The 25,622-nt window shown below is 33.9% G+C and overlaps 1 long non-coding RNA gene across 1 annotated transcript in view; it reads right to left on the bottom strand.

Annotated features, from left to right (window-relative positions):
• The window catches only part of LOC145303660 (uncharacterized), a 454,290-nt gene that overhangs the window by 136,102 nt on the left and 292,566 nt on the right, over nt 1-25,622 (bottom strand). Inside the window, exon 2 of the long non-coding RNA XR_013873757.1 lies at nt 20,065-20,133. This is a non-coding gene — a long non-coding RNA (uncharacterized LOC145303660). The remainder of the gene's footprint in view (nt 1-20,064; nt 20,134-25,622) is intronic.

Here is a 25,622-nt window from a genome sequence, read left to right as displayed (position 1 = left end):
TTCCATGTCCTTTTAAAATCCTGTTCTCGTTTAACATTTACAACAAAGGGCAGATAACTGCGTTTGTATTTAAATTTATATCCGTTTAAACCCTGTAAAGTAATATAAACAAAGAACGTAGCATAGTGGTTGTAGTTTACATGTTTAGATATCGAAAGTCTGCGTTGTATCTCTGAAGTCGGTTGTTTGTCATGAATTTCTAAGCATTTTTTTCAGTGCTGAATTTTATTTTGTGGAAAAATTCTCTGTTGAATAACAACTCATCATTTTGAAAGATTCAAGGGCTTAATATGTTTTTTCACGTCTAATGTTTATGAGTGTTTGTAACTCGTCAACTTTTCCTTGATTACTTTTGTTGGCAAACGATAATTACGATATTTATTCACTCGCCGCAGAGAAATATTTCGAAGAATTATGTTCCTAATTATAAAACGTGTTGTCAACTTATTTTCTTAGTTTGGCTTTCTTGTAATATAATACAGCACGCAAGAAAGCAAAGAAGCACCATTATAATATCATGTCTCTTGGGTAGAAATTTATTTTTGTATTAAACGTTGAAAAAGTCCTTAATTAGAAAACGATGAACTGACATGCAAGTAGTCTTGTTTTGGATCGTTTATAAAGATCGCAATTACCTTCTCATGTTTCGGATTTTTTTAAAAAATAAGAATTAATAAATTTGCTTATCTACTAGCATGCTGCCCGATATTGCCGGTCGTAAGATGCGTTTAAATATAGTATGATAATTCATGCAAATTACGTATCCATTATTATAGAGACAATTCCCTATCGATTATTATATTGTACCTAATATATAGTAGTGAGATAAAAACTACATATATATATAGTTAACAAGAGAGGAAATATCCAACTAGCATCGTCAGAATTCTGACGATGCTAGTTGGATATTTCCTGTCTTTGAGGATCTTCCTCTAGCTGAAACAATATGTAAACTCATTCTGGACTCACAGTAATAAATTTCCTATATACTGCTCTGGCTACACATTGAGCACTCCAGTCCGGTTTTTTCACCAGTGGTAAATAAATATATATACATATTATATAGATGTATGTGTGTGTGCGCGCGTGTCTGTATATATATATATATATATATATATATATATATATATATATATATATATATATAAATAGATGGATATATAGATATATAGATATTAACCTGTCTTAGCGTTTTTTAAAAGAGGGAATCGCCCAATCGTTGAAAACAAGATGCCAGCAAGCAAAAAAGCAAGCAAGTTCCACAGACTTTTATAATTATATAGATATACAACATATAGCAATAAGGAAAGGCAAGAATTAATAACTTTTCTACTGAGATCGGTCAGCTTTCTTTGTATTTTAATTCATTTTAAGGTGTTATCTTTCAAATAAATATAATTATCACCGTTGAGTTAAAAAGAATGATGTGAACATAAAGATAAAACGTATAACAATAACCAAAGGCAAGAATGTATTACTTTTCTATTTGGATACATTTTATTTTGTTTTAATTATATTAACATGCTTTTCTAACAAATTAATGTTGTTTGACCACACCGAGGATAAAATGCGGCTTTACATATAAATCTATCTATCTATCTATAAAAGTGAAGTGTCTGTCTGTCTGTGTGTCTGTGTACATTTTCCTTCGCAATATTTAAAATAACTCTGTCAATTTTCAGTCTACAGACTCGAAATTTGATATACAGTGTACTGAGATTTGGGAAAATCGACGTGATCGGTTTTTGGCCAGAAATTTGGCTGTTAAGGGGTCAAAGTTCAATGATTTGACCTTTGAGAACTCTACCAAACTCTACCAAACTCCCCCAACAATTTTGGGTATAAACACTTGAACTTTTAGATAAAGATTCCTTGGACATGGATCTAACTTAAAACCTTGATTTGAGCCTAAAACAATAAATTTTAAGGGGTCATAATAAGGGTCAAATTTAAAAAAAAATGACCGTTTTTTTTTTTTTTTTTTTTTTTTGCTCAGCATACACCTCCAAACACCCGGGCAACGCCGGGCACCCATGCTAGTAACATATATAACTAAATGCAAGAATAATTTCTTTTTTTTTACCTGGATTATTTTTTTATATTTTCACTTATTTTAAGATGTTATTTTAAGATGTGTCAAAAATAACGATTTAAACGAAAATATACAACATTTTACTATAACCGAATGTAAGAATCAATTACTACTTAGAATAATTAAAATTTTGTGTTTACACTTATTTTAAGGTATTTTACTTATAAATTAATGTTGTTTAACTCGTCATGTTAAAGAAAACATGGATTTTAACAAAAATACAAGCATATTATTAGAACAAAATGCAAGAATTAATTAGTCTTTTACTGAGATGGATGCGTTTTTGGGTTTTAACTTATTTTAAGACGTTTTTAATATAAATTAATGAAGTTTAACACGTCGTGTAAAAAATACTAATTTAAATATGAATATACAACATATAACTATAACTAAACGCAAGAATAAATTACTTGTATACTTTAATGCATTTTTTGTATTTAAACGTATTTTAACGCGTTTTCTTAGTATTTACTGTATTTATTTGTTTCCCCACCAAAGCAAATTAGGCACCAGACCGTTTTTAAAGTGAAGTAAAAGCCAGCTCCCCTAAAAGTAGGCAAAAGGGGGCACTCTGGTTACCAAAAATAATAATTGTCCCAGTATTGACTGGCACAAATTATCTTAAGTGCAGCATCTGCAGTTGCTCCCCCACCGAGCAAATTAGGCACAAACCGATTTTTAAAGTGAGGAGTGAAGGGGAAATGGGGACCAACTCCTCGGGGAGTGGGGGAGCTGGATAGTGACAATTGGTATGAAGGGTTGCCCCTACATTGACCAAGGTCTTATATGTGGGGTTGGATTTATTTACTTCCCCACTGAGCAAATTAGGCACAAGGCCGTTTTTAATGTAGAGAGAGAGAGAAGGAGGGGGGAGGGAAAAGGGGACCAGCTCCCGATGGATGGGAAATGGGAGCTGGATAGTGACAATTGGTATGAAGGTTTGCCCCTACATTGACAAAGGTCTTATATGTGGGGTCGCCCCCACATATGGCCTTTGCTTGCAGTATCTGCCGGAACAGATGGTATTTATTTGCTCCCCCACCGAGCAAATTAGGCACAAGGCCGATTTTTAATGTGAGGAGTGAAGGGAGGGGGAAGGGAAAAAGGGGACCAGCTCCCGAGAGGTGGGAAATGGGAGCTGGTTAATGGTCAGGCATGTGGGGTTGCCCCCACATCTGGTCTTTGCTAGTCATAGCTAGTCCTAGCTAGTCATAGCTTGCAGCATCTGCCGGAACAGATGGTATTTATTCGCTCCCCCACCGAGCAAATTAGGCACAAGGCCGTTTTTAATGTGAGGTAAAAACCAGCTCCCCTAAAAGTAGGCAAAAAGGGGGCACTCTGGTTACCAAAAATAATAATTGTCCCAGTATAGAGGGTTTCCCCTCCATTGACTGGTACAAATTATCTTAAGTGCAGTATCTGCCGGAACAGATGGTATTTATTTGCTCCCCCACTGAGCAAATTAGGCACAAGGCCGTTTTTAATGTGAGGTAAAAACCAGCTCCCCTAAAAGGGGTCACTCTGGTTACCAAAAATAATAATTGTCCCAGTATAGAGGGTTTCCCCTCCATTGACTGGTACAAATTATCTTAAGTGCAGTATCTGCCGGAACAGATGGTATTTATTTGCTCCCCCACTGAGCAAATTAGGCACAAGGCCGTTTTTAATGTGAGGTAAAAACCAGCTCCCCTAAAAGTAGGCAAAAAGGGGGCACTCTGGTTACCAAAAATAATAATTGTCCCAGTATAGAGGGTTTCCCCTCCATTGACTGGTACAAATTATCTTAAGTGCAGTATCTGCCGGAACAGATACTACACTTTGATCCTGACCCGAAGGCCATGAACAACAGGGTATTTATTTCCTTCCCCACTGAGCAAATTAGGCACAAGGCCGGGTTTTATATGTGGAGAGTGAATGAGAAATGGTGAATGAGAAATGGAGACCGATTTTTAAAGTGAGGAGTGAAGGGGAAATGGGGACCAACTCCCCGGAGAGTAGGGGAGCTGGATAGTGACAATTGGTATGAAGGGTTTCACCTACATTGACCAATAACTTATATGTGGGTTTGCCCCCACATATGGTCTTTGCTTGCAGTATCTGCTGGAACAGATACTTTGATCTCGGCTCGAAGGCCAAAAACAACAGAAAAAAGTCAGTCCTCTTTTCTATTTATTTCTTAGTATTTACATGAAAGAGTAACAAACTAGGATAAATGTTTTGTTGGTAAAATATCAGAATCCATAGTTTTAAGCAAAAGTATTCGTGTGTGTGTGTGTGTGTGTCTGTGTATATTTCTCTACCAAATAACTCTGTCAATTTTCAGTCTAGAGACTCGAGATTTGTCATAAGAGGTATTGAGATTTGGGAAAATCTACTTAACTAGCTGTCGGCCAGAAATTTGGCTGTCAAGGGGTCAAAGTTCAACGATTTGACCTTTGAAAACTCTACCAAACTCCTCCGCCAAATGTGGGTCTACATGCTTAAAATTTTAAATGTAGGTTACTTCGACATGGATCAAACTTTTTAATTCGATGTGAGCCCCAAAAAATAAATGTTAAGGGGTTAAACTTGGGGCCAAAGTTTTTAAAAATCTGATCTCTATGTTCTCTACCAAATTACTCAGCCAATTTCTGGCCTAAACATTTGAAATTTTACATAAAGGCTATTCAGTAATAGGTCAAGCTTTTTAATCGGTTTGGGTCGAAAATTTGAGCTGCCAAGGTGTCAAAGTTCAAAACATTTGACCTTTGCGATGTCTAATAAACCACTCAGCCAATTTTGGGTCTAAACATTGGAAATTTATACATAACAGGTATGCAGACGTACGAGTAACCATTTGAATCAGTTTTTTGGGGCGAAAAATTGGGAGTTAAAATGTCAAAGTTAAGAGAGTTAACGTTTGCAGATTCTACCAAATTCCTCCGCCAATCTTGGGTCTAAAGACTTGAAATTTTAGATGTGGGTAACTTAGACATGGGTAAGACTTTTTATTTCGATTTGAGATCAACATAATAAATGTTTAGGGTCAAAATTGGGGTCAAATTAAAAACAATGACCTCTCTGGTCTCTACGAAATTACTCAGACAAATTTGGCTCTAAACATTTGAAATCCACACATAGGGAACATTATGAACAGTATATAGGGCCCGAGTAAAGCCGGGATGAACTGCTAGTTTATATAAACATTTTTAAATCATTACATAAGTTTTCGATTGAAGGATATATTAACTAAAGATCTACTCCAACGAAAATAGCATTTAAATGTAAAAGTTCATATTTCTAATGGAATGAAAGTCACACACATTTTTAGAAAGTTTATTTAGAAGATAACATGATATTACAATATTCAGTGAAAAATTATATATATATATATATATATATATATATAAATATATACTTATCGCTAATGTTGTTCCTATTGTTAATGATAAATTGTTGGGCGTTTCGCTTATGCGGCTTCACATACATATATATATATATATATATATATATATATATATATATATATTGTATATATACATATTGCTGTTCCTTTTATGCCATACATAAATAGTTATCCATCGACGCGTATTTCGCTGTAATAGGTGCTCATCCGTGTGGCTGATTATGCCAGATTCAAACTCTCAATAATCTCTATATACTAGCAGTTCAGCCCGGCTTTGCTCGGGCCCTATTCACTGTTCATAACTTTATGTGCACACACACACACACACACACACACACACACACACACACACACACACACACACACACATATATATATACATTAAAAAGTTTTACTAATGTCCAGATAACCTACATTTAACATTCCAAGTGTTTAAACCCGAAATTGACGGAGGTGTTTGGTAGAGTCTGCAAAGCTTAACTCTTTCAACTCTGACCTCTTGCTAGCGAAAGTTTCGCCCCAAAACTGATTAAAAAGCTTGCTGCATGTCTGAATACTCTTCATGTAAAATTTCAAATGTTTAGACACAAAATTGGCTGAGTAGTTTGCAAAAGACCGCAAATAGCAAATCTTTGGAACTTTGACCTCTTGATAGCGAAATTTTCGGCAAAAAAAAAAAAACATTTCGAAGCCTGCCTTTTTTCTGAATACACTTTATGTAAAATTCTAAAAGTTTAAACCAAAAATTGGCTGAGAGTTAAATTTAAAAAAAAATTTGACCCCAATTTTCACCCCTTAACATTTATTGTTTAGGGCTCACATCGAATTAAAAAGTTTGATCCATGTCGAAGGAACCTACATTTAAAATGTCATGTGTTTAGACCCCAAATTGGCGGAGGAGTTTAGTAGAGTTTTCAAAGGTCAAATTGTTGAACTTTGACCCCCTGACAGCCAAATCTCTGGCCGTAAACCAATTAAAAAGATTTTCTCAAATCTCAATTTATGTCTAATCTCGAGTCTGTAGACTGAAAATTGACATAGACATTTTCGTTTGAAAATGTACACAGACAGACACACACAGACTTATACCTTTATAGATATATAGATATATGCATAGTAAGTTATGAAAATATATTTACAGACTTTAAGCGGCATGTTTAATCCTCGTAGGCAATCGTCGGTCTAAAAAAGGATGTAATTATTTGCTAATGTGTGTATAACGAACTAGTTAGCTAACTAATCATGATCTTTGTAATTGCCTTCCATGGGTTTATGTTTCCATTAATCAAACAAAAATTTGTCTGAATTTTCTTTCCTCTCTTTTAGCCGGTTTTGTATAGGGGTGATTTTTTTGTGAATTAATATAAAATTAATAGAGAGCTTCATTGTGAATAAATTAATGAATGAATTAATAGATGACTTTATTTTTGCATTTATGTGGCTGTGGTACATTTGAAATCTCTAGTTTAGATATTAATATAATTTTTGTTCAATTATTTTATCTCTTTTTTTTCTATTATTATCCTAAAGTAAAGTTACGTATACTATTTCCTGCTTTTTTACTTCTACATTTTAATAGTTCCTCATTCAGACATAATATACACGGTTCGTATAAATGCCTACATTAATTGGCTTGTCTTATAACTTCCGCTTGATAATTGGCGAGTTTATGTTTTCTTGAACTTCCAGCATTTGGCTAGCGGTGTTGTTGTTAATCTTTGTTTTTTTTTCTTTTTGTTATTGGATGTGCTGGTTTTAATATCTGAAAAGCCATAGCAACGAAGTCCTTATTATTCGGGAATTTTTAGTGAATGTTATGCTTGGTTAACAATGCCTTTATTTAGGCATCTGTGTTGTAGTAGAGAACGTGTACGAATTGTATAGATACATCTATCGTTATTAACTTTCATATTTCTATGTGAGTGATTGATATTAGAGTTTAGTTATTAGTATTTCTAGCCGCTATATTTTTGTTTCTCTTAATGTTATTTATTAGATTTGCGCTACATTGGCAACTTTTAAGCATTTTTGTATTTTTTTCTCATGTGGTATTATATATATATATATATATATATATAGTATATATATATATAATAACTTTTCTTAATCTGTCTATGTGTATTCTAGTTCCACTTTTCTAGGAAACTACTAAGCCAATCTGTTCGAAATTTTGTATGCATCTTTGCTATGATAATATGCAGCGACCTAAGATTTATGGTATTTGTTTGATGCAGAGTTAGAGACTAAAATGGATTAATATAATTTAATATAAATGCAAGAATGAGCGCAAATTTAACCATATTCAACCATTAACTTGGCACAAAGCTCCTATTCTAAGACAACGAACTCTAAAATCGGCCTATTTTAACGACTAACACACACCCACACACAAACACCCACACACAAACACACACACACACACACACACACGAACATACACACAAACACACCCAAACACACACACAAACACACACACAAACACACACACAAGCACACACCCAAACACACACACACACAAGCACACACACAAACACACACACACAAACACACATACACACACACACAAACACACATACACACAAACACACACACACAAACACACACACACACATATATATGGAAAAAGATTATTTCTAAGCATCTTTTACTGTTAAAAATTAAGTTGTTTAGAACACAATTTGTGATACAATGTTTGTATGTTTACTTATAATTTAGACTTTTTACGTTGAAAGTACGTAGGAAAGATAACGGAAACGATTCAGCAAGAAAATATTAAATAATGAGTCCCCCCTCTTCTATATCTCAATTTATTAAATAATGACTTCTCCTTCTGGTTTATCCCAATCGTTTTCAAATCTTTAACCTGAGAAGTTATCATTCTTGTAATATAATTTGTAATATAAAGACAATGAAGGAATGATAACTCTTATTAAAAGACTAATAGTCGGTCGTCTTGTTTTAGGTATGCATTTAAGATGTTACTATGCTATAAAACTGTTGAAACAGATTAAGTTATTTCAAATTAATTGTACCTACGTACGTTTGCTTATTACCAATAACATGTTACAATAATAAATAATAGATATTAGGCTAATTAGAATCAAAGAATGATATGTAAGCTCAAATACTATAATGTCCAATTATTAAAATCTATTTAACGTAATTGTATGTATATGTCACATACATAAATTATTAGTTGAAATATTTCTTGTCCTCATTTAAAACAGATTAACTGCAAATTAAAAATGTTCACTTTTACATAAATAAAAAGGTCGGCTTAAAGTTCCGATTGTCTACCTTGAATTTAAAAAAGATAAATTTTGAATTAAAAGGTTAAATTTGCATTAAAACTCTTTAGTTTACTTGAACAGATTCGTTTCGTTATTAGTCGCGTGCAAACGACTCTATAAGTCACTCTGTCGGTCTGTCCGTAACACTTTTGTGCCTCTTCTTAGCTTTTTAAGCTTTTCTTGGCCTTTTGGCCAAGATCGAGGTGTAGGGTCTGTTCCGGCAGATGCTGCAAGCAAGGACAATATGTGGGGGCAACGCCACATATAAGACCTTGGTCAATATAGGGCCGGCCCTTCATACCAATTATCACTATCCAGCTCCCCTACTCCCCGGGGAGTTGGTCCCCATTTCCCCTCTACTCCTCACATTAAAAATCGGTCTTGTGCCTACTTTTCTCGGTGGGGAAGCAAATAAATACCCTTTTCTTGGACTTTTAGCCAAGATCAAAGTGTAGTATCTGTCCCGCAGATACTGCAAGCAAATACCATATGTGGGGGCAACCCCACATATAACACCTTGGTCAATGTAGGGGCAACCCTTCATACCAATTGTCACTATCTAGCTCCCCTCCTCCCCGGGGAGCTGGTCCCCATTTCCCCTTCACAGGCGTGCAGTTCTAAGAAAGAAGCTTTTTTGGAATCTACGTTTTGATTTAGGCACAGATTAAGAATGGGGGAATTATTGACAGTGGTTTCAGCTAGACGGGTGTTTATCGTGGAAGATTGGCGAGAGGGGACCAGAAATTGGAGCTCGGACGAGCACCTGCCATGGAAATAACGATAAAACAAAGACAGGATCGCAACGTCTCTTCTGTGAGAAAGAAGTTACAAGGAAAAGAAAAAATCATCCCCCACTAAACCACGAACTCTATTTTGTACTCTGTCAAGGCAGGATAGGCTGTTTTTAACAACTCCTGCTCAGATGTGGCAATAGTACTCGATCCTTGGACGTACTTGGTTTTTATATAGATAGAGAATTGCATCAGTTGTGAGATATCTTCTGGAGCGGTAGAAGGAGCCCACCATTTTTCCAGCGACCTTGGTAACAGACTTGATGTACGTGTTCCATTTCAGATCAGGAGTAAATGTCAAACCCAGAAGCTTGTCAAAACATGGGGCCTCCCCTAGACGAGAGCCATCCATTTCAATTGATGCCAGATAGGGACCAGAGTGTTATTATGTAAAGATAGGAGCTTACTTTTAGATGCGTTAAAGGTAACCAGCCACCTCTAACCCCATTGTACCACGCGCTCGAGATCAGAGGAGAGAGAATCAGAGAGAACTTTTTCATTTACAGCCTTGGATGTGTTGCCGTAGATGGTCGTGTCATCAGCATAGATGTCAAGATGTCAACGAATGATTTAAGTATGTGTTTAAGGAGATCATTGATGTAGATCAGGAAGAGAGTTGGGCCCATGATGGGCCGCTGAGGGTCTCCAGCATTAATACTGCGGACCTCTGATTTTTTCTTATCAACCACTACTTTTATGAGCCTATCAGAGAGAAATGATTTAATGATTGAGAAAACATTTCCAGTTATACCGTAGCTAGAAATCTTGTGATGTAGGCCTTATGCCATACCTTATCGAAGGCCTTTGATATGTCAAGAGCAATTGCAAAGGAAGCCTTTGTCAAGAGATTCGCTAATGAGATATAACCTTTAGCACATCTGCTGTAGATGTAGCAGAACGGAAACCATATTGCGTCTCACTAAGAAGTTTATTTCTGCTGAGATGATTGACTACTTCTCTATTTATTATGGATTCCAGCAACTTACTCATGGCATACAGGAGACTTATTGGTCTGTACTGAGAGGGAGATGACTTATCACCTGAATTCTTAAATACAGGGCATACTGATGAGGTTCTCCATGGTGTTAGAAAGTGTTGCTGAATGACTCTCACTAGCTTGTCTTCAATGTAATGATAATGTGCAATATAATGTATATGCAATGTGGAGTCAGATTAGACGCTGGATATGTCAAAGGTTGATGAACTCCTGAGGATCAGTTGGCTACTTGAGTCTGGTCAAGTTAAGAGGAGTAACTCTTGTGTAAAAAAACATTTAAAAAATATAGATACCTTAAGATAGAAGACCTAGCGAAAGTTGGATGACGCAAGCAATCTTGGATGCAAAGCATCACCAAAGATTGTAGACATGGAAATCGAAGGACAAAACATCTCATTTAAGCCTAACTATGCCAATCAATGTTCAGGAGAATGGAAAATAAGTTTTGTAAAATAAACCCTTGCCTGACAGACGATAAACGCGCACACAAACATACGCCTGGCCAAATGTGTTAAGTTAATGTTATGGTTAAGTTAGGGTAAAGTTTGAGATTAAGTGTGGGATATGGTTAGAGTTTGTAAAATGAAGAATATAAGTCACCGTGGGACACATCATTGAAAGGTGGAGCGTTATCTGCGCGAGTTTACCTGGGAGAGAAATATCAAAGAAATTTTTTTTTTATGCGGAGACTCAGTGCAATTTTTATTTATTTTTATTTTGAGTAGCGAGTGTATTTCCTCTCAAAGTGATTGCGGGATATTAGGGTAGATGTAGGGGTATTTTTTTGAAGGATCATACGTGGTTATTTTATTATGGGGAAGTTTGCGGACGTATTTTTTTTTTGCGAGGAGTACCGAGGGTATTTTATTTTGCGGATGTGGCAGGAGCATCTTCTGTAAATGGGCTTGCAGGTGTATTTGGGATAAATTATTTTCATGACCGTTTTATTTGGTTTTGAATACGCAGATGAAGAAAGAAACGTTCTTTGCAGTGTTGGTAGAAAGACTATTTCTTGCTAAGAAAGTTTCATCGCACGGACCAAATGATCACTCACCAATATTTATCATACCACACATTATTTATCACACCACACATTATATATATATATATATATATATATATATATATATATATATATATATATATATATGCTAAAATCAGCGTATCCTTCCTTGACAGAGTACAAAATAGACTTCGTAGCTTAGTGGGGGATGCCCTTTTCTCTTCCCTGCAACATCTCTCTCACAGAAGAGACGTTGCGAGCCTGTCTTTGTTTTATCGTTATTTTCATAGCAGGTGCTCGTCTGAGCTCCAATCTCTAGTGCCCTCGCCAATCTTTTACGAAAACACCCGTCTAGCTGAAACCACTGTCAATAATTTCCCCCACTCTTTATCTGTATCTAAATCTAAACGTAGATTCCATGAACAAAGCTTCTTTCTTAGAAGTGCACGCCTGTGGAACTCTCTTCCGTGTGCCTGTTTCCTACCTGACTACAACTTTGATGTCTTCAAGTCCAACATAAACAAATTCCTGATAAACCGCCCCTTAAGTAATCTGCATAATCAAATCTCCACTACTAACAATTACTACGATATTATTCCATTTATTACTGTACACGCAATAACCCTCGAGTGACCTCCGGGCCTTGATAAGTGGTGACTACCATATATATATATATCTATATATATATATATATGTATATATGTATACACACACACACACACACACACACACACACATATATATATATATATATATATATATATATATATATATATATTCAGAAAAAGTATTGTTGAATATCATGGAGTACGCTTGCTTAATGAGCAAGAACACTTGTGCTATTCAACAAAACTTGTCTGAATGAAAGCATGCCGCCTAAATACACTAAATACACTATATATATATATATATATATATATATATATATATATATACTTACAGAGGGACTCGACGTTGTCTAATATTAAATGAGGATCAACGAATGTTCCACACTTCCATTGCTTTAATCGTCATCAAAATCGGTGAAATCGCCCATTTTTCAATCAAATCAATTGATTGCATGCTCTAATCGAGGACCTACCACGGTGCACAGGGAGAAAGCTCCGCATGCCTTCGGGCAGTCATTTAGTGTACATAGCACTGTAGAAAATCTACTGTTTATTTTGTAAAATTCTTTTTACATAATGGCTTGAGTTAAAGTTTAAAATGCAAAAGTAACGTACCATAGTCTAGTCGTGCTTTAAGCATCTAGTTTAACGCACCATTGTTTTTTTCAAGAAACTACTACTAATTTTGTATGCCGGGCCCTTCTGATTTTGCGGTGATGTAACATCTAAAATTCACTTTTGATGTTAGGCTGTATAAGGGTGTTAACTTTGGTCCAAATCGAACTGTTCCTTCTTTAATCAGATTTTTTTTCCGATTATCGACATTCGATATTATTAGAAGCATTACAATAAACAAACCTATTTAAAATACTCGCAGAGAAATCAGGTACATTTATATGAAATTAAAAATAAATCGCTCCATAGACAGTCCATAGGGAACGAACTCACACGTAGACACATATACAAACAAAGTGCCGTTTATATATAAGCAGGGATTATTTTTATTAAGAAAAAAGAATTGCATTTTCTTTTCTTTATAGTATTGAGCATGATAGCCATTATTTCCAATAGAATATTATTAATAACAGTATGTTATACATATTGATGTAGAAATTGCTTGTACATTTATTTATGAGGACCATTTTCTCTTACAATAATATGTAAGTAAACACAACCTGTTTGCTTTCGCTTGTAATTTACACGTTTTAGAGACATTGCGAGTTTATCCGTTCTCTTCCTTACTTTTATGCTAGGTGCCAGTCTGAGCTCCAATCTATGACAATTTATTGTAAGATATTCGCAACAATAACTCGTCCTGCTATAACAACCGTCAACAAGTTCTCTTATTTTCTATCTGTGCGTTAAACTAAACGAATATTTCAAGGGCAGAGCATCGTTCCTAGAACACTTCGTCTGTGGAAAACGGTACTGTTGTACTCTTTCAAGCTGACTATAACATGATCGTTTTCAAGTCTAATGTAAATAAATTCTTATATCGTTAAATTGTACACAAGTTCCACCATTATTGATTGTCACGGTGTTATCGTACCATCTACCTGATACTCATTAACCTTTGTACTGGAATGGCCCGTCGGCTTTGATAAGTGATGACCCGAGTAAAGAAAAGGGGAATACTAAAGAAATGGGTAAATATTGCTCAACTTATATATATATGCGAAGCTCGCAATTTGTTTACAAACAAAACGTTTGAGCCCTCTACGAGTAGCGGACGGATGTTTATTTAAATACGCATTCCGACAGTTTAATTTCGGCCACCGATTCCGTAGTCAGGGGGTAGGACTGCCGACTGTCATCACGACGGTTCTAGGTTCGATCCTCGGCTTGGGAGAGGTGTTAGTCTAGCGGCACTGATGAGTTGTGAAACAACGAAACAGGTCTGTATGTCGATGACTAAAATATATTTTATATATATATATATATATATATATATATATATATATATATATATATATATATATGAAAAGATACAATTATTTTTTTTTCTTTTCATAAGATGATGAGAGATAACAAGAAGTTAAACTACAGGAGGAAAATGAGTAAAAAGATTAAAGAAAATCTCACCCATAACCCAACACACACACACACACACACACACACACACACATATATATATATATATATATATATATATATATATATATATATAAACAATATCTTCTCTCGTTTCACTCATAATCGTTTTCACGCCGAAAATCTGAGACTTTATTTATTTATTTAATCGGTATTGATAACTATAAAGGAATCATATGACAAGGTGTAGCGGATAACAAGACAAGATAATTATAGTATTGTGAAGATAAAGCATTATCTGGCAGAGAACAACAAGTTGTGCACTCAATCTTGGCGCAGTGTCGAGTCAAGAGTATCTTCTCAACTACGCCTTTTTCTTAAATTTTGTTTCCCTCATTGTTTTTTATTTATTTATTTTTGACTAAAAAACTTACCATCTATGAAAACAAAAAAAGGTCATTATAGCATAAAGGTTAATGAGTGTTAGGTGGTCGGTTATACAACACCATAATAATTGGTAACATTGGACATTATTTAGCAGTACAGCTCAACACTGGCCTTGAAGACAACCATATTATAGTCATCTGAGAATCAGCCCAGGTTATTGCGTTCTATATATGGATAGTTCTAGGAAAGAAACTTTGCTCATGGAATTTCCGTTTCATTTTATACACGGATAGTGATAAATAGGAATTTGTTGAGCGTTGTTATCGCCAGAAGTGTATTCGTAGTGAATGTTTTACAGCGGTAAGGCATAGATAGAAGCTCATTTGAAAACATGACATGAAAATAATGATTTAACCTCCGAATTTCTTCAGATGTATCTTGTCAGACTTAGAAATCTGTAGCGAATTAATTATAGTCTACAAACGTCATCCTTCCGCGGTAATGGAATTCAAAGGGAACCACTAATAAAGATAAAGATGGGTAATGCCTGGAAGTATGAACACTTATGGTCGAACAGAACAGTCTATTTGGATTACTCGGACTATCGGTCTCATCTTGTAATTTTATTTTGACAATATTTCGGTCGATGTAATCTGTTACCTTTTTAACGTGTATGTTGCCGAACTCGGGAATTTTTCCGTCTAACTTGGGAATGTGTACAGAATTTGGAATGGAATCCTTTATTTAATTCACGGGGTTAGAATGCTCTAGTTCTGTCAACCATTAGCGAACAGAAATCGTAATTCGCAATTCTATTCTTAGTATCGACGGTCGTGTTACGGATAAAGTACTAAGTAAAATTCAGTTCTAAGCAACCCTCTTCTGATGAACTCGTAATTCTTGTTCCCCCTCGACGTACATACACCCGACCAATCCTATAAGCAGCACAATCCTACCTCTTTTAATGTTCAGGTCCCTAGATGCTGTAAAGACTTTTACTCTAATAGTTTCTTCCTTGGGACTGCTAGGCTTTGGAATTCCCTGATTGTACTAGCATACCGAAGTTTAAATGTCACTATTCAAGTATCCACAGTCTCTTTTTAGACACGATCTCAAAGCGTAGCCGCTTACGTTCTAAGTGAAAATATGATTTGTTTGGGGTGAAAGGAGTAAATTACACATAGTATCCACACAAAAATATATAACAGATAATTGTGCACAACGGGGAAAAACACTCACTATAAAACATACAGATAAGACACCAAAAAATAATTTTTGGTGTAAATTCTCAAAATATATTGTCAGTCAAATATTAACGCACATCCTACTATATAATCATATTTAGCGAGAGAATACTTTTTTACCTGTTAACCTTTTCATACTCTGCTTATTTATAGCAGAAAGGAAATAAACAACCAAATAAAAACACACATAAAAAACTGCCTCAAACACAAACAAAAACACACGCACACCAAAATTTAAAATTTAACAAATGAACATTTGTTTGTTTTTTTCATTTTGTTTTCTTTCTTTGTTTATTTATACCCGAAGAAGCATCGGCAGCAAACGCGCACATATATGACTGCGAGATTTGGCGGTCGGATTCGAATATATTAATGTTACTTTTTGTTTCAAGAACTCTGTTCATAATTAATAGGAGGCTTTAAGAATATGAATGGTTTTCAAAAAATTCATAGATAATATTCTAATGGATATCGTTTTTGACAAAAGTTTGTAGCTGTAATAATTATCAAATGTCCCAAAAATAAAAATTATGCACATGTCATCTAATAATATTCATAGATAAAACAATAATACTTTTCAACTGTACAAAAGGATCATTTAATAAAAATATATAAACCTGACAGACACTAGCGTATAAAAACAATTTGGAAGTGTCAAAACGAGAAGTTATAATAAGTATAATGTTTAAAAGGTCATTTTCGGCACAAATTAATGCAGGTGTAATTAAAGTCAGGCCAATCCAGTGAATGACGATGGTTGAACAAAACGCTCTTAGAATGTATCACAGTGAAAATATCATACAAAATTATGCATTTCAGATGGTCACAAATGATTATATAAAAACAACCGAAAAAGATACCATCGTTAGTTACCGATTGGGCCGAGAAGTATCCACCCGTCGTATTCCCGTGTGTGCATATCTTTTATATCACCAACCATCGAGAAAAAAATATTGTTATATCTTTTATATATCAGCATATCATTGACATTTTAAACACAGCAGAAATAAAACATTTGCTAAAATGACAAACAAAACAAATAAGAAAGTAAAGCTTACCTTGCTTATAAAATGGTCTAATACACCCAACATAATATAGTAGGTTACATATTTATTTGTTTATTCATTATTTTATTCTTATTAACCTACATCATTATGATATTCCGTCGACTCATTACATCCATATACATAAAAATTAAATATTGGGTTATCAACTAAGTTCTTGCCGTTTTTTTTGGTGGGGGATTTAAAAATATATTGTGTTTTGACAAATTAATTTCTTATATATAAATTTTCAAGTCAAAATCAAATGATTTCTACGGAAAATCTTGTAAAAAAAAGTTGTGAACACGAATGGAGAATACATCATTAAATAATTGTTATTTCTTATTTTATTTTAACAAATGTAGATTATGCATACACGCATATATATTTGTATATGCACAGGCACACACACATATATGAGTGTGTATGTGTACATATAAAGATATATATATGTGTGTGTATGTGTGTATTATAATTAAACTAGTTAAAATAAATTTCGTTTCATTATGATTGTTCTATAATACATCACACAAATTAAATTATAAAATATTCATCACTTTATCATGACTTCTGTTTGAAACAATATATGTATATACATATATATATATATATATATATACATATATATATATATATTCGCGAGTAAGAGAGAAAAAGGAATGAGATAAAGAAGAATAGACCAGAAAGATACTAATTTTTGAGTATATATATATATATATATATATATATATATATATAGAGAGAGAGAGAGAGAAAGAGAGAGGGAGAGAGAGAAGAAGAGAGATAGAAAAAATCTGTTTTTTTTTTCTATGTATATATATCTTTATATATGTATACGAGGACTGTGCCAAAAGTAATGTATCCTATTATTTAACTAAAATAAAATGAAGAGCTACGAAGACGGGCGTGGTACCATTAAAACGAGCGACCGTTTGTGTGCCAGAACTTATTTTTCTACAAAAGTCACCACCATTCTCAATTTTATGATGGAGTAATGGCTGTGTATAAGCGTCCGGAGCACACTTTGTCCCTCACATCTCTGTGGCTATTATGATATCTACGAACCCATCTTCTAATTGCTTAACTTTCAACTGCATGGACTTCGTAAACGTTTAACAGACGCCGGCACATGTAGATCGGTTCACCTTTTCTGCATGGACGTATTTAATGACGTATCTTTGTTTGACACATGTTGATCGAATTGGTTGCTTTCTTAGAGTCTCACACCATTAATATCTTCAACAGAGAGATGAAGCTTTCAGGTCGTGAATGTGTAAGTTCAGTCATTGATAAGAATTTAATTTGCAATACTGACGGAATAAAAATAAGAGGCATTATTTTTGGGACGCTCCTGGTACACACACAAGCACACACACGCACACACGCACAGATGCACACACACACATATATATGTATATGTGTTTGTATGTGTGTGTGTGTGTGTGTGTACAGAAGAGATTCAGAAGCTATCACAATGTGAGGAATGGAATGTAGTCGATGTTGAGGAAGAAAGACGAAAACAAGTGACAATTTGCAAATCGATAAGTATATCCATATATGTCTATATAGAGATATATTTATTCAATTGTAGACATATGGACGTACTTATTGATTTGAAAATTGTCACCTGTTTTCGTCTTTCTTCCTTAACATCAACTACATTCCATTCCTCGCATTGTGATAGCCTTCTAAATCTCTTCTACATACCTATTCCACACAATGCTTCAAGCAAACTACATCTAATTATATATATATATATATATATATATATATATATATATATATATATATATATATACCTGCGTAGACATATATACTATTCTTTAGAGGAGTTATGATTCACATAGGAAGAATTTTTGTCATCAATTTTTTTGATAAAAAAATATCGACATTTCAATACGAATGTCGATATAAAACGTGATTTGTCAGCAACAAAAAAATGTTCGTGTAAGCAACATTTCAAATCGACGTTCTTCAATGGAACACAACAGTTTTTTCTCTTTTTACTACAAAAATGTCCGACAATAAATAATGACTGCGTTTTTTTTTTTTTTTTTTTATATAGCATCGTACTAAAATATATTCATTGCACTATCACGCTGAAAAACTGGGTCCTATAGAATCACTAATCTTAAGCATCCATGGGCGTGGTCAGTAATCATTTGCTAAACGAATTGCGTTTTAAGTATTATTTTAAGTTTGGTTGTGAGAGAGATTGCAAGCTCAATGTAAACAAAGGTATTAATCCCTAAGTGAAAGAATGTATATTGAATGTTTTTTTCTTTGAAATAACGCCTGTCAGTCTCACTTTATCGCTGCATTGCTTTCATTGTCGTTTATGGACTTTTGTTAATGGAATCAAACAATGCCGAGAAATACAATTGAAGAGTAAATAATTTTTATACTAGATTCGAATCATTATCGAGGAGTTTCACTTGTCTAGTGTAACGTGGCGACCCAAACAGGTAAGCGACTGTAGCCTCGTCAACAACCAACTGTGTTATAAAATGATTCGCATCCTCTGTGTAACAGTAATAGTTATCCAAGGCTGCTGCTGCTTCTTCTTCTTCTTCTTCTTCTTCTTCTTATTCTTATTCTTCTTATTCTTCTTCGTCTTCTTCTTCGTTATTTTGCAATCATCATCCTTGTAAAGCAAACAATACGCGCATACATTACTGTAAGGTTTCAATTTGCTTCTCCTTTTACAAATACATTGGTAGTAAGTTCATCTAGACGATTGCATAATATTGATCTGTTTCGATCTATATATATATAAGGAAAAGGTGAGTGAAAGAGTCTGGTAAAAGACGTCCGTTTACCCAAGAGTTGATTCAAACTAGCTTGTTTTGTCACGTCAAAGTCTTGTTATAATGTAGCGTTCAAACAGGTTGGCTTTATTTTCTAAAATAAACATTTTTTCCAAAGGAGTCACCACTTATCAAGGCCCGGAGACCACTCGAGGATAAGGGTTAATAAGCGTAGAGTGGGCAATGGGACAATGTCGTAAGAACATTATTCTTTCAAAAAGTTTATATTTTTATGGAAAATCCCATTTCTAACACACACCCACACATAACATATAACATATTCTATCAGACGACTATAACAAAAAGAACATATATTAACAATCTTATTAGGAAAAAACAATACATATACACAGAAAAGGGCTTTTGTAATACTACTATAAGATTACCTGTTTTCTTCAAAGGCGACGTCCTTCAAAAAGCCGACTGTAAATTCCTTTGGTGAGAATTTGGCTTTTCTGTAAAAGATAAGAATTATTTTTAAGTATACGATTTTATAAGAATATTTCTTATGTACTTAAAGAAATTAAACCAACTTTTACCAATTAAGTAGGTTAATTCTTGTATCGTCTGGGTTATTCGAACTGTTGCTTATATTCTGGATATTATTTTCACAGCGTTACGGCAGGCGTAACCTCCGATATTCTTAAGGTGCGTCTTGTCGAACTCAGCAATCTTTTTGTCAAACTCGGTAATCTGTAAGGATTTTCGAACTAAAACCTTAATTAAATTCACTTGTATAGATTTTGCTGATTTTATTAGCCATGATCAAGTAGAAGTCTTTTGTAACTCTTAGTTATATTCGTAGTATCACGCGTACATAGGATTGGACCGTTAACTTCCAGCAGATTAACGCATAAACCGATGAACATGTCTGTAAAATATGTTCATAAGAATTTGCAACCAATTATTAATTTAATTGTATATATTTCTTGATATAAAATGCGTATTCTGTTATCGCCGGTCAGTGGCTGGTAGACACAGATCACAAGAACCTTGAAATGTTGTACCTGCAGTTTTTAATGACCCTCAGCTTTCTAAACCGACTTGGGCCGCCTTTTACATGCGGCGCTTGGTATTTTGAAATAACTCATCTAATCCACCAATATGATAAAAGTAAATAGACCCAGCAACAGTCAGAGTTTGAGATGGAATGAATTGCGGTTCATTCCGAATATAGATTATGTCAAAACTAATCATCGCAAATTTTGGAATCTCACTTTCTCGAGTTAATATGGCAATTGTATAATTCATCAGAGAATTAAAAGAATGACTATTACCCCTCCCAAATCGCACATGATTATCTAATTAGATTCTTCATTATCATTCTATTTGTATCTTTATATATAAAGCAGTTTTCGTGTGTATGTGTGCGTTCCGTACAGATTACGAAACGATAAGTATCGAAAATCGATAATCCAAAAAACATGATAAAAAAGAACAGTTCGATTTTGATCAAAGTTTACACTTTGATAAAGCCTAAAATCACAAATGCATTTGAAAAGTTTTATCACCGCACAAGTAGAAGAGTTCGACGTATGTAATCAACAGTTTGTTCTTTTATAAGTCTTTTTTTAAGTCATTATATAAAAATAATGTTATAAAACCAATAGTATGTTCTCTACAGTGCAATGTAGACTACATTGTATTGTGGACTAAGTCACTGTTGGGAGGCATGTAAAGATTTCTCCTGGGGGTCTCTTACTAGCGTAGGCAATCCATCAATTTGATTTCAAAATGGGCAATTCCACCGATTTCGATGGCAGTAAAAGTATTGGAAGTGTGGAACCTTATTTCACCACAGATAACGTCGAGTCAGCTCGCTAGTAAAAGTAATAAAAGTGTATATTTGCCACTGCTATACCTGTACACATTCCAGCAAGACAGGAGAAGTACAACACGAGTCGAAAATGACAGATAAAAGTATACATTTTTATATATTTTTTCCAATAGAGAATAGATCCATTATATTTTTAATTAAATCTAATGACATGAAATATGGATTAAACAAATTCACGAGTAAAACTTTTATGCCATACACATTTTCTGAACATTTTAATATATTTTATATAGCGCAAATATCAGTTCAATTATAGTTTAACGACTGCGTCGAAAAGTCCTAATCTTGGTTTCCAAACAAACTATTGTCGTAATATTTATTTTTAATCTGGAAAAAATTTACTTCAATCATGAATCGATATTTTTCAATTGGTAAATATCACAACACATTTCGCATGTCTATGTAACACAGCCGGTTATTTCTCATAACCTAAATAAATATAGTAAAAACGAGCCAATTAATGTCATCTAGTTGCGTTTATTAACAACAGTTACAATAGGCGATGTCGTATGACATTGGGTAGTAGCAGTGATTACAGGGCTTCTAAAATTCTCTTTCTTTGTAGTAGTAGCATACGTGTTGTCAACATGTATATAAAACGGCATTTTCGTTTTCAGTTTAATTGGTTTTATTTCATTTATATCTTTGCATTTCCTGCGAATTATATGCGGCATTACGATCTTCTACCGAAACACCTACCATATGAAACAGAAGTCCTATTGAGATATGTATGCATTGTCTCGCATTCAGAAACAAATGTAAGAATAAGTTGTCCCTAGTTTTTTAACATCATACTATTCTACGACACGTTTAAGTACTCGTTCCTAAGCCATTATTTTACATTTCTTTTTTGTCAGAAATTTATGCAATTATTACAGCATTATTTTTCTTTGAATGAATCCTTTTCTAAAATCTAATTTCAAAATATAGTTAAAACAGTAGAAATCAATATATACAGAAAACTTACAATATATATATATATATATATATATATATTTAGAGAGAGAGATAGATAGATATATATATAGATATAGATATATAGATAGATATATAAGAAGGCAATGATGAATGACACAGGTAATGGAGGAATTCTTTTGATAACATGAATAGGCCAGCGTAATTAATCTTTAACACAAAACTAGATCACATATACGGAACAATTTGTTTAAGAGAGGTAGTCTTTGACAACAGTGCTGGGAAGCTATGCTTTAATATACTGCTTCGTTTTCAATTCCCGGTAAACAACTGATAGTCCCTGAAAAGTAAGGATTATACTGAATTCGAGAAAGCAAGTTGATCCAGTGGTTGCATAAGATTAAACGATTTACTGAAAAATAATTTTCCAACGAAGGACTAAAAAATAACTTGTTGACTGAAACATGCTCATGAATCTGTAAATGTTTATGTAAGATAAATAAATAAATAAATGCATAAATATATATCAATGAAACTTGTTGAAAATGATTATTATGTATGGAAAAATAATGTTTATTTACACACCCTTCAACAAATTTCAATGCAACACAATTGCCGCTGACGTAATCTCATTGATTCAATATTAACGTTCTTATAACTTTTTAATTCATGCAACCTTTTTTTTTCAAAAGTAGTGGAAATTTGGTAAATTAGATTACTTAAGGGAACGTCTCATCAATAACTTGTTTGCGTTGGACTTGATTACAACCATATTGTAGCCAGCTGGAAAGGAGGTAAATGGAAGACAATTCCACAGGCGTGCAGTTCTAAGAAAGAAGCTTTATTCATGGAATCTACGTTTAGGTTTAGGCACAGATAAAGAGTGTGGGAAATTATTGATAGTAGTTTAAACTAGTCGAGTATTTTCGTGAAAGTTTAGCGAGGGGGACCACAGATTGGAGCTCAGACGAGCACTTGCTATGAAAATAACGATAAAACAGAGACAGGTTCGCAACGTTTCTTCTGTGGGAAAGAGATTGCAGGGAAGAGAAAAGGGTGTTCCCAACTATGCTACGAATCTATTTTGAACTCTGTCAAAGTAGGATGTCTTTTTAGCAGCTCCCGCCCAGATGTGGCAGCAGTACTCTATCCTTGGACGTACTTGGCTCTTATTATTCGAGAAACTTTTGTGAATTTTGAGTAAAGTAAGCGTACTATATATTTGTATGTATTCGATTTAGTCTTTAACTAATTCATCACTCATTATTTTGCAACTAAACTAATAAGCGCAAAAGGTAATGCGGACTACATTTTGATTTAGTTTAGTAAAAGGAGAAAGACAAGTGGAAGCACTTTCTATAAAAATGTAGATACTCCCGTTGTTTTGTCAAATGTTTACAACACTAGTGCCAAGCTGATAACGACACGGACTGATAACAAAGGTGTTCTAAGTTCGAATCTTATTCGTCCCCAAAAATCACATTCACTTAGGATGTTGGCAATCTTCCCGTGATCCCTCCCGCAAGTACCCAATATATTTCTAGAAAGAATTCTGACTACAAAAATATCGGGGAAACCAATGCCAACAATAGAATTTTCGGATTCATGCGATATGATGGTTAGATTTTAGCCAATTAATATTTCATTTTTAGTATTTTAGAGGGGATTTCTTTGAATAAAGTGTATAGTATTGCCAAAATTGAAACTTGGAATATTTTATGGTTGCCTTAATTTAGATTCTTAGCTATTAGACTCAAAATAGGTTTATTTCACTGTTTTAATTTCTTCTTAGTATAATTTAAACTAAAGCCTTGAATTTTGACAATTCGAGAATCTAAATTATTGTAATGAATTTTGATTTTAATAAAAATAGAATATAGATTGAATATTCGTAAGGGGACAAAAAATGATGCAGAAATGTGATGCTCTAGATATACATTTCATTCGTCCTGGGACAGGTGGTGTTTTAGTTTATATAATACTAATATTCTGAAAATCTTCCTTACTAATTCTTTGATGATTAAGTTTTAGTGTTGTCTGGAGCACTTCCCGGGCAACACCAATTAACTTGAACGGTTAGTTTTATGATCCTTGTTTATGTTTGGAAAATAGAATGTAAAAAAAAACATGTATTGAGACAAATTATGTATTTTACATATAAATATTTATGGTAGAAATGTATCGGGAATGGTAACGTTAAAATGTTTAAGCAAACAGGGACGTCAACTAAACGAACAAAATCTGATTTGTTTCTTTGGTCACGTGAGTTAATGACGTAATGAGATAGTTTAGAGTTTTAAAGTGGAGTTAGTCACAGTGGGAGTGTTGGAAATGTTAGCAAGGAAGATATCGTCTCCGCGTTTGGAAATTGGAGGAAAGATGACCTTAACATGATGAAGAACTTACAACGCATACCAGCTCTATTAAGAAATAACGACCCGTGAAATAAAGTTATATAAAAATATAAATTCGATTTGGTGTCTTCTTCCGGAGAAACCTTCAATTACAGACCAACTATGAGGAAGGAGGTATGTGTCCCAGCATATGTTAAGTATTGCCACCTAGTAAATAAACGGTCTCAATATGTGTAAACGTTTTCCCGCAGCCGGCCACTTAATGTAAAAGAAAATTACAATAATACTAACCGTATATATATATATATATATATATATATATATATATATATATATATATATATATATATATATATACATTATACTATCTAGGAGATAACAGAGACGTTTATAAATATGTATGCACTAGTGTTGGGACGATAAATCGAAAAAAATTAGAACTTTTGAGGGTTCGTAATTGGTATCAGAATCGAAAACATTTGTGCCTATTTTCCGATGCTAAAAACGATTCTTTTAATTACTTTTTGCTTGTTTTTGCTTAAAAAATTAATTCTTCATGACTCGTATTAATGAGGAGATGATAAACATTTATTGGTTTTAAACTATAAGTAAAACTAAACCCTATAGGTCACCACACAAGTATAGTTGTACGTTTACGAAAATATATGAACACAGTATATAGTTTTTTTTATAGTAATCCGATCCCCCTTCCCCCCAAATACTATACAGAATGGGAATCGGTAATTGTATCGAAATCGGGAATTTAGAATAAAACCGGTAATTGTATCGGAATCGGAAAAAATATCGGCATCGCCCCTCCACTAGTTTGCAGATACAT

Source organism: Euprymna scolopes, chromosome 19 (genome assembly GCF_053919585.1).
Source record: "Euprymna scolopes isolate OS-2025 chromosome 19, ASM5391958v1, whole genome shotgun sequence".
Classification (NCBI taxonomy): domain Eukaryota; kingdom Metazoa; phylum Mollusca; class Cephalopoda; order Sepiida; family Sepiolidae; genus Euprymna; species Euprymna scolopes.
The sequence above is the reverse complement of the archived record's forward strand: the minus strand, read 5'-3'. Positions and strand labels throughout refer to the sequence as shown.